Raw genomic sequence first — 7,122 nt, forward strand, 5'->3', positions numbered from 1 at the left:
AGAAAGAGATTTCAATTAATCAACCTAAAGTCAGTTGTTTTTACTCTTGAAGGAAATATTAACATAATTTAGGGATTTTTACTGATCAAGGTGCAAGTGAATAAATCGTTTAATTCATATTCAAAATAATAAGTAAAGTCTAGGTGGATTCTTTCCTGGGTATTGCCTATCTCATTATTTTTTGATTATTTTTCCTAATTCATTCTCTGTTGCATTCTAGTAATTAGTTTAGTTAATTTTAGATTAAAAATAATTCCTTCAATTTATCGACTAGACAATAGAAAAATAGTAAGTACTAGTACTTTTAGTCCTCGTGGATATGATATTCCTGACTCACCATAGCAATACTATTACTCGTTAGGTGCGCTTGCCTTTATCGTAATTTTAGTTAGTTTAGTGATCATGAAGTTTTTGGCATCGTTGCTAGGGACTAAAATATTAGGAACACTCGATTTTTATTAATTTATCCATTTTTATTTTTATTGCATTTTATTTTTTTTAGTTTAATTTTTGTTTTCTAATTTTTTTTTATTTTCTTCTGGCAGGTTCCTTTAGTTTATGACTAGAAGAAACCCATCGGGACCATTACTATTTGATTGCAAAATTTAAGGTACAGCTCGTAGAAACCGTAGAGAAGCAAGACAGAGTCGACAAAGTACAGTGGAAGAGCAAGAGGACGTTATTATTACTGAGGAGATGACTGAAAAACAGAATAATCAGCTACCTCCTATGGTTGCTGCAAATCTTGCAAATCCAAATCATGCTCCTCGTACTATGTACGATTATGCCAAGCCCACTCTAACCTAAGCTGAATCAAGTATTGTGAGACCTACCATTGCTGCGAATAATTTTGAACTGAAGTCAAACACTATTCAGATGATTCAATAGTTTGTTCAGTTTGATGGTTTGCAAAACGAAGATCCAAATACCCATTTGGCTACTTTTCTGGAATTCTGTGACACTTTCAAGATTAATGGTGTTTCTAACGACGCCATTCGCCTACAGTTATTTCCCTTCTCGTTAAGAGATAAAGCTAAATAGTGGTTGAACTAATTACCATGAGGCTCTATCATTACATGGGATCAAATGACCAAAAAAATCTTACTGAAGTATTTTCCACCGGTTAAAACAGCTAAGCTAAGGAATGATATATCTTCCTTCGTACAGATGGACTTAGAGACCCTATATGATGCATGAGAGAGGTATAAGGATTTATTGAGAAGGTGCCCTCACCATGGGTTTCTATGGCTATAGGTTCAAACCTTCTACAACGGTTTGAACCCCTCAACTAGGCAATTGATCGATGCAGCTGCCGATGGTACTCTAAATAATAAAACACCTGAAGAGGCTTATGAGTTTATAGAGGAGATGTCACTGAATAATTATCAATGGCAAGTCAAGAGGACGAAGCCGACAAAAGCACCCGGTGTTTTTAACTTAGATGCGGTCACCATGTTATCAAATTAGGTAGAAATTTTTGAATAAAAAAAATCAATAGTTTATGTATTTCTACACAGGTACATCCAGTGATATAGTGCAATATAAATGGAGGAGGAATGAACAATTTAGAATATTTACCCTACGATCCTAGCATAGAGAACAAACAAGTCAACTATATAGGTATTAATTCTAAGTCTCAGAATAATCCTTGCAGTAACACTTATAATGCTGGTTGGAGGAACCATCTCAATTTCTCTTGGGGTGGTCAAGAAAACCAGATACCACAACCGTCTCTAAGCTTTCAACAACTTTACCAGCAAAAGAATAAGCCAAACCTTAAGGAGATGTTGACAAAGTTTATTTCGGTGTTAGAAACCAGCTTTCAAAACACCGAAACAGCATGTAAAAATCAAAAAGTGTCGATTCAAGGGCTCGAAAACCAAATAGGACAACTTGCTAAGTTGATTTCAGAAAGACCACAAGGTAGCTTGCCTAGAAACACCGAAACTAACCCACGAGAGTAGCTTTATGCAATTAGTATTCGAGATGAAGAAGGGTTAGTTGAATTTGAACTAGAACCGAGGTAAGAAAGTGTGGTAAGTAAAGGTAAGGTTGAGGTAAGCCAAAATAAGCAAAAACCAGTCAGTAAGGAATATAAACCTCATGTGCCATATCCCAATCCGACAAAAAAAGACCATACCAATGAAAAATTTGGTAAATTTCTTAAACTTTTTGAAAAGTTACATATCAACTTACCGTTTATTGAAGCTCTTTTGCAGATGCCCAATTCAGTTAAATTTTCAAAGGAACTTTTGGCAAACAAACAAAAGTTAGGTGATTCATCACACTTGGAGCTAAATGCAGTGTGCTCAGCCATTCTGCAAGATAAACTACCCAATAAATTGAAAGATCTAAGGAGTTTTACTATTCCTTATTTAATTGGTAGTTTAAATGTTAATAATGCTTCAGCTGATTTAAGGGCGAGTATTAATGTCACACCCTATAAAATGTTTAAGCAACTAGGTATCGGGAAACCCAAGTAAACTAGGATGAGTATTCAATTAGCAGATAGAACCATTTGATTTCCTAGGGGTATTATTGTAATATCCCGAATTAGGGCCTAATCGGAATAGTGGTTTTGTGACCACAAATCCGAGATAGAAATAATTATTTTATGATTATTTTGAGGTCTATGATATGATTGCATGATTGTGTGAAAATTTTGTGAAGAAATTCTATGCATAAAGTGCCTAATTTGAAGTTAGGGACTAAATTGAATAAGTTGCAAAACTTTCATTCTAGAAGTTTCTAGTATGAAATTGCTTTGAAATATTAATTAGGAGGTATTAAATAGAAATTTTACCAATTTCAAAGTTTATGGACAAATATTGGACATGAATAGAATTTTTGGAAAGTTTAGTAGTAAGGCCATTTTTGTCATTTAGGGGTAAAATGAATTAAAATACAAAATTAAAAGCCAATTTTGCTCATCTTCTTTACCATGGACTTGTATACCAAGGGAGACTCCGTGGCTAGGGTTTCCAAGCTTCCAATCTCGATTGTAAGTCCGTTCTAGCCTCGTTTTTAATGATTTTTACGTTTTTTGAGTCCCAGTAACTTGATTTAGCTTATGCTAGCAATAATTCAACCTAGGGTTCATATTTGGAAAAATACCCATAGGTGAAATTTGTGTATTTTGGTGTTTTATGATAGAATATGAGGTTTTAAATTATGTTAGACAACTTGTGCTACTCGGTTTTAAGTGAAAACGAGCAAAAGGGCTTAATCGGTAAAAATACCTAATAGTCATAAGTACATGTTAGAGTGAGAATTTGATGTTGCCATAGAAGGGAAAAATTATCAGCATGTCATAAAACATAAGAAAATAGGATGAAGTTTAATTTCCGAACTTTGGGGCAAAAGTGCAAATATGCAAAAGTTTAGGGGTCAAAATGAAAATTTTTAAAAATATGATTTTTGGACCCCGAATGAATAGTGTGACTAATTATTAGCCTAAATGTGATATTATAGATGAAGGAAATCGAGATTCGGGCTTAAATCGGGAAAATACAAGGTTATGGACTAAAATGGTAAATTGTTGTTTCTGGATCGAGGTAAGTTCGTATGATAATAAGAATGTTACATGAAATGCAAGAAAATGAAGATACATGACAAGTGATATATGAAATATGTGATATATGTTATGTAAATTCTTAAAAGCTGATTTGATATTTGAGTTGTGTCTTATTATACTATGAATGGACAATTGGTACTATGGATAGTGAGATCGACACTTCGAGTAAATTCGTACATAAATAATCTATCGATTCTTTTTATGTTATTATATTTTGATATCATATGAAATGTGGCTGCCTATCAAATGGTTATTTGATGTAAATTATGAATTTAAATTGATTACGGACAATTTAGTAAAATGTTGAAAAGTGAGGAATTTCCCGATTGAACCTTCGGAATAAAAACGATACGAATGATCTATTGTGAGGTCGCATGTGTAGTACTAAGTGCAGGCTACTATGCGTACCTGAAAACTGTGATCACGTGTGTAGTACTAAGTGCAGGTTACTACGTGTATCAGATGGTTAGGTCACGTGTGTAGTACTAAGTGCAGGCTACTACGTGTACTGGATAATTGGTCACGTGTGTAGTACTAAGTGCAGGCTACTACGTGTACCGGATAATTGGTCGCATGTGTAGTACTATGTGCAGGCTACTATGCATACCAGATAGCTTTGGCTACAAGTGTGAAAATATGTGCAGGCAATTGAGTATCAGTTATTATTCTGAAAAGTTCAACGGGAAAATCGATTAAGTAAAAATACAATTGAACATGATTATATGATGAATAAGTGTAGGTATATGTTTATGAAAAATTATGAGTAATGTGCTCGATAATAGGGTGAATTTCGATAAGACAAAATGGATTAAGTGGAATTATGTAAGAATGAATTTTAGTGGTAAAACAGTGTTGGACAGCAGCAGTTGCATGACTTTGAAAATTCACTAAAAATTGTGGAAGTTGAATAAAAATTGAAATGATATATGAAAATAAATCTTAATGAGTCTATTTTCACATGAAGAAACAGGGGAAGCAAAAGAATTCTATATTGTGTGATATTTGAATTCTTGTGAAATAGGGTCTGAATGAATTCGAGATTCCCTGTTCTGACTTTAGAAATTCACCATAAATTTTAAAAACATTATTAAGAGTCATACCTTACATGGATGGATTCCTTATTGAGTATATTTTTAAGAGAAACAATCTTCATGGTATTTGGAATTCTGTACAGGGAGAAATTTGGTTCAGAAGATGAGGTCGAGTAGTCGTACTCAAGCAGGGAGACTTTAACTAATAAACTATACTAATTGGATGAACCAAAAATTCTTGAAATTTTATGGCAGAAATATATATGAATCTAGTTTCAAGAAAAATTAACGAAACTAAATTTTGTGTTTTTTAGCTTCAGATAAGAATGATTTAGTAACTATAACTCCGAAAAAAATTTCATCTGAATATGTGTAATTGTACAATTATAGTGTTTTATCTTGAAAAGCATGGTAGTAATTGCTTATTATTTTCATATAAACTTACTAAGCGTAAAGCTTACCCATCCTCTCCATTTCTTTAGTATTGGCAGGTCGGCTCGGGGTTGGAGATCGTGGGAGGCAAAATCACACTATCAAACTATCATTTTTGGGAAAATTCATTCAAATATTAGAAATATCAAGTAAGTGGCATGTATAGGAAGTTGGTTTGTGATATGTATTTTTATTATGATTTTGACCATGCGTATCAGTCTGCATTGAGTTATCGTATAAAATCATGAGATGTGGTCCTTATCCATTATGGTTTATAAGTTTAATTAATCGTGCCATGTCCTATGTTTTGATGTGATGATATAGTTAGCTTTGTTTGTTATGCATGTGTTCGAAAAGTTTTAAATTAAATAAATTTTATGGCCCGGTTTTCGTCTATGTGTATTGTTAAGTCTGGTAATGCCTCGTACTCTGTTCCGGCCTTGGAAACGGGTAAGGGGTGTTACAATTATTGAAGATGTTCTCATTAAAATTGATAAATTCATATTCCTAGTTGATTTTGTTGTTTTAGACATAAATGAGGACAGTGACGTACCTTTGATTCTAGGTCGGCCCTTTTTAACAACTACCAGAACTATTATTGATGTTGGTAAAGTTGAATTGATACTTCGTGTAAGTGATGATACGATTAAACTCCAAGCTCGTGATTCTGTTAAGACATCTAGTGATCGAGATAATTATACGAGTTCTATTAATATAAATAACATTGAGGCTCAAACTTCTTTGCAGGAAACCCCTCAAAAAAATGTGATGGAGCCACGTTCCAGTCTATGTGACAGAAATATGACGACTCATAAAAAATAAATGTTACAAATCGATGAACTAGACGAATGGCGGATACATGTCGAGGAGAAACCGAGAATACACGATGCAGAACCAAAGCAACACCATGATGAGCATAAGGATGGAACGAATCAATTTAAGGTTGGGGACCAGGTACTATTAGATAAAACGAACCCTTGAATTGCCACTTCAGAGCTTAATGCGAATGGAGCAACTTCTTTTACGATATTAAATGTCTTCCCATATGGTACAGTCGAGGTAACTCATTCTGAATTTGGCACTTTTAAGGTAAATATTACTCGACTCAAACCTTATTTTAATAATAGAATTGACATCAAGAAAAAGGAGTTTCGACTTCGTGAACCATCATGACCGTCAAATATAAGGTAAGTCGAGCTTAGACTTTAAATAAACACTTCTCGGGAGGCAACCCAAGTGTTAACTCTGCTAATTTTATTAACTTTTTTTCATGATTTTTTTAAAATTAATTAATTTTCAAAATATATTAAAAAATATGTTTTTTAACCCACACAGCCTGGACACACGGACGTGTCCTTGGCCATGTGGATCCTAAGACTTAGTTTTAAAACTTTAAGAAAATCAATAGTAAGTTACACGGCCTGGCGACACAGCAGGGTGACCCACACGGTCTGGACACACGTGCATGTCCTTGGCCGTGTGGATACTGAGACTTAATTTTTCAAAAAATTGACAAAGACATGGCCTAAAATAGTCCACACTGGTGTGAGACACGACCGTATGTACCATACGGGCGTGTCATTGGCCATGTGAAACCTGGAGCTAATTTTTTTTCAATTTTTAAACAAGTCAGAGAGCTACACAAGCAAGGCACATGACCGAGCCACATGGGCGTGTGGGAGGTCACAAAGGCGTGGGAGAAGCAAAGGAGGTTGCACACAGCCAGGCGATACGATCGTGTATACCAACGGCCTGGACACATGGGCGTGCCTGAGGCCGTATGAAGAATGGGGTAAAAATTTTAAACGCACAAGGGTTAGGAAGAGCCACACAGGCGTGTGACACGGTCGTGTGGTCCAACACAGGCCTCACACAACCACGTCCCCCTTCTTAACCCCAAAACCCCAAACCTTAATCCCTTTTCACTTTCATCTTCTCAAAATTTTCAACATCACTACCGATCACCCATCATCGCTACCCCATTGCCTATGCCCTCTCCCTCTTTCCTCACCCTTTCAAGCCACCCCCAACCACATCACCAAAACCGCCTCCCTCTCTTTCACCCTCGTCACACATGAGTCCCAC

General features: G+C 35.2%; 1 non-coding gene across 1 annotated transcript; it reads right to left on the reverse strand.

Moving 5' to 3' along the window:
- Positions 1–1,134: 1,134 nt before the first annotated feature.
- On the reverse strand, positions 1,135–1,241 carry LOC128280950 (small nucleolar RNA R71). The gene has a single exon (XR_008271168.1). It is a non-coding gene; the product is annotated as a small nucleolar RNA R71 (small nucleolar RNA).
- Between the last annotated feature and the right edge of the window lie 5,881 nt (positions 1,242–7,122).

This window comes from Gossypium arboreum, chromosome 9, assembly GCF_025698485.1.
Source record: "Gossypium arboreum isolate Shixiya-1 chromosome 9, ASM2569848v2, whole genome shotgun sequence".
Taxonomy (NCBI): Eukaryota; Viridiplantae; Streptophyta; class Magnoliopsida; order Malvales; family Malvaceae; genus Gossypium; species Gossypium arboreum.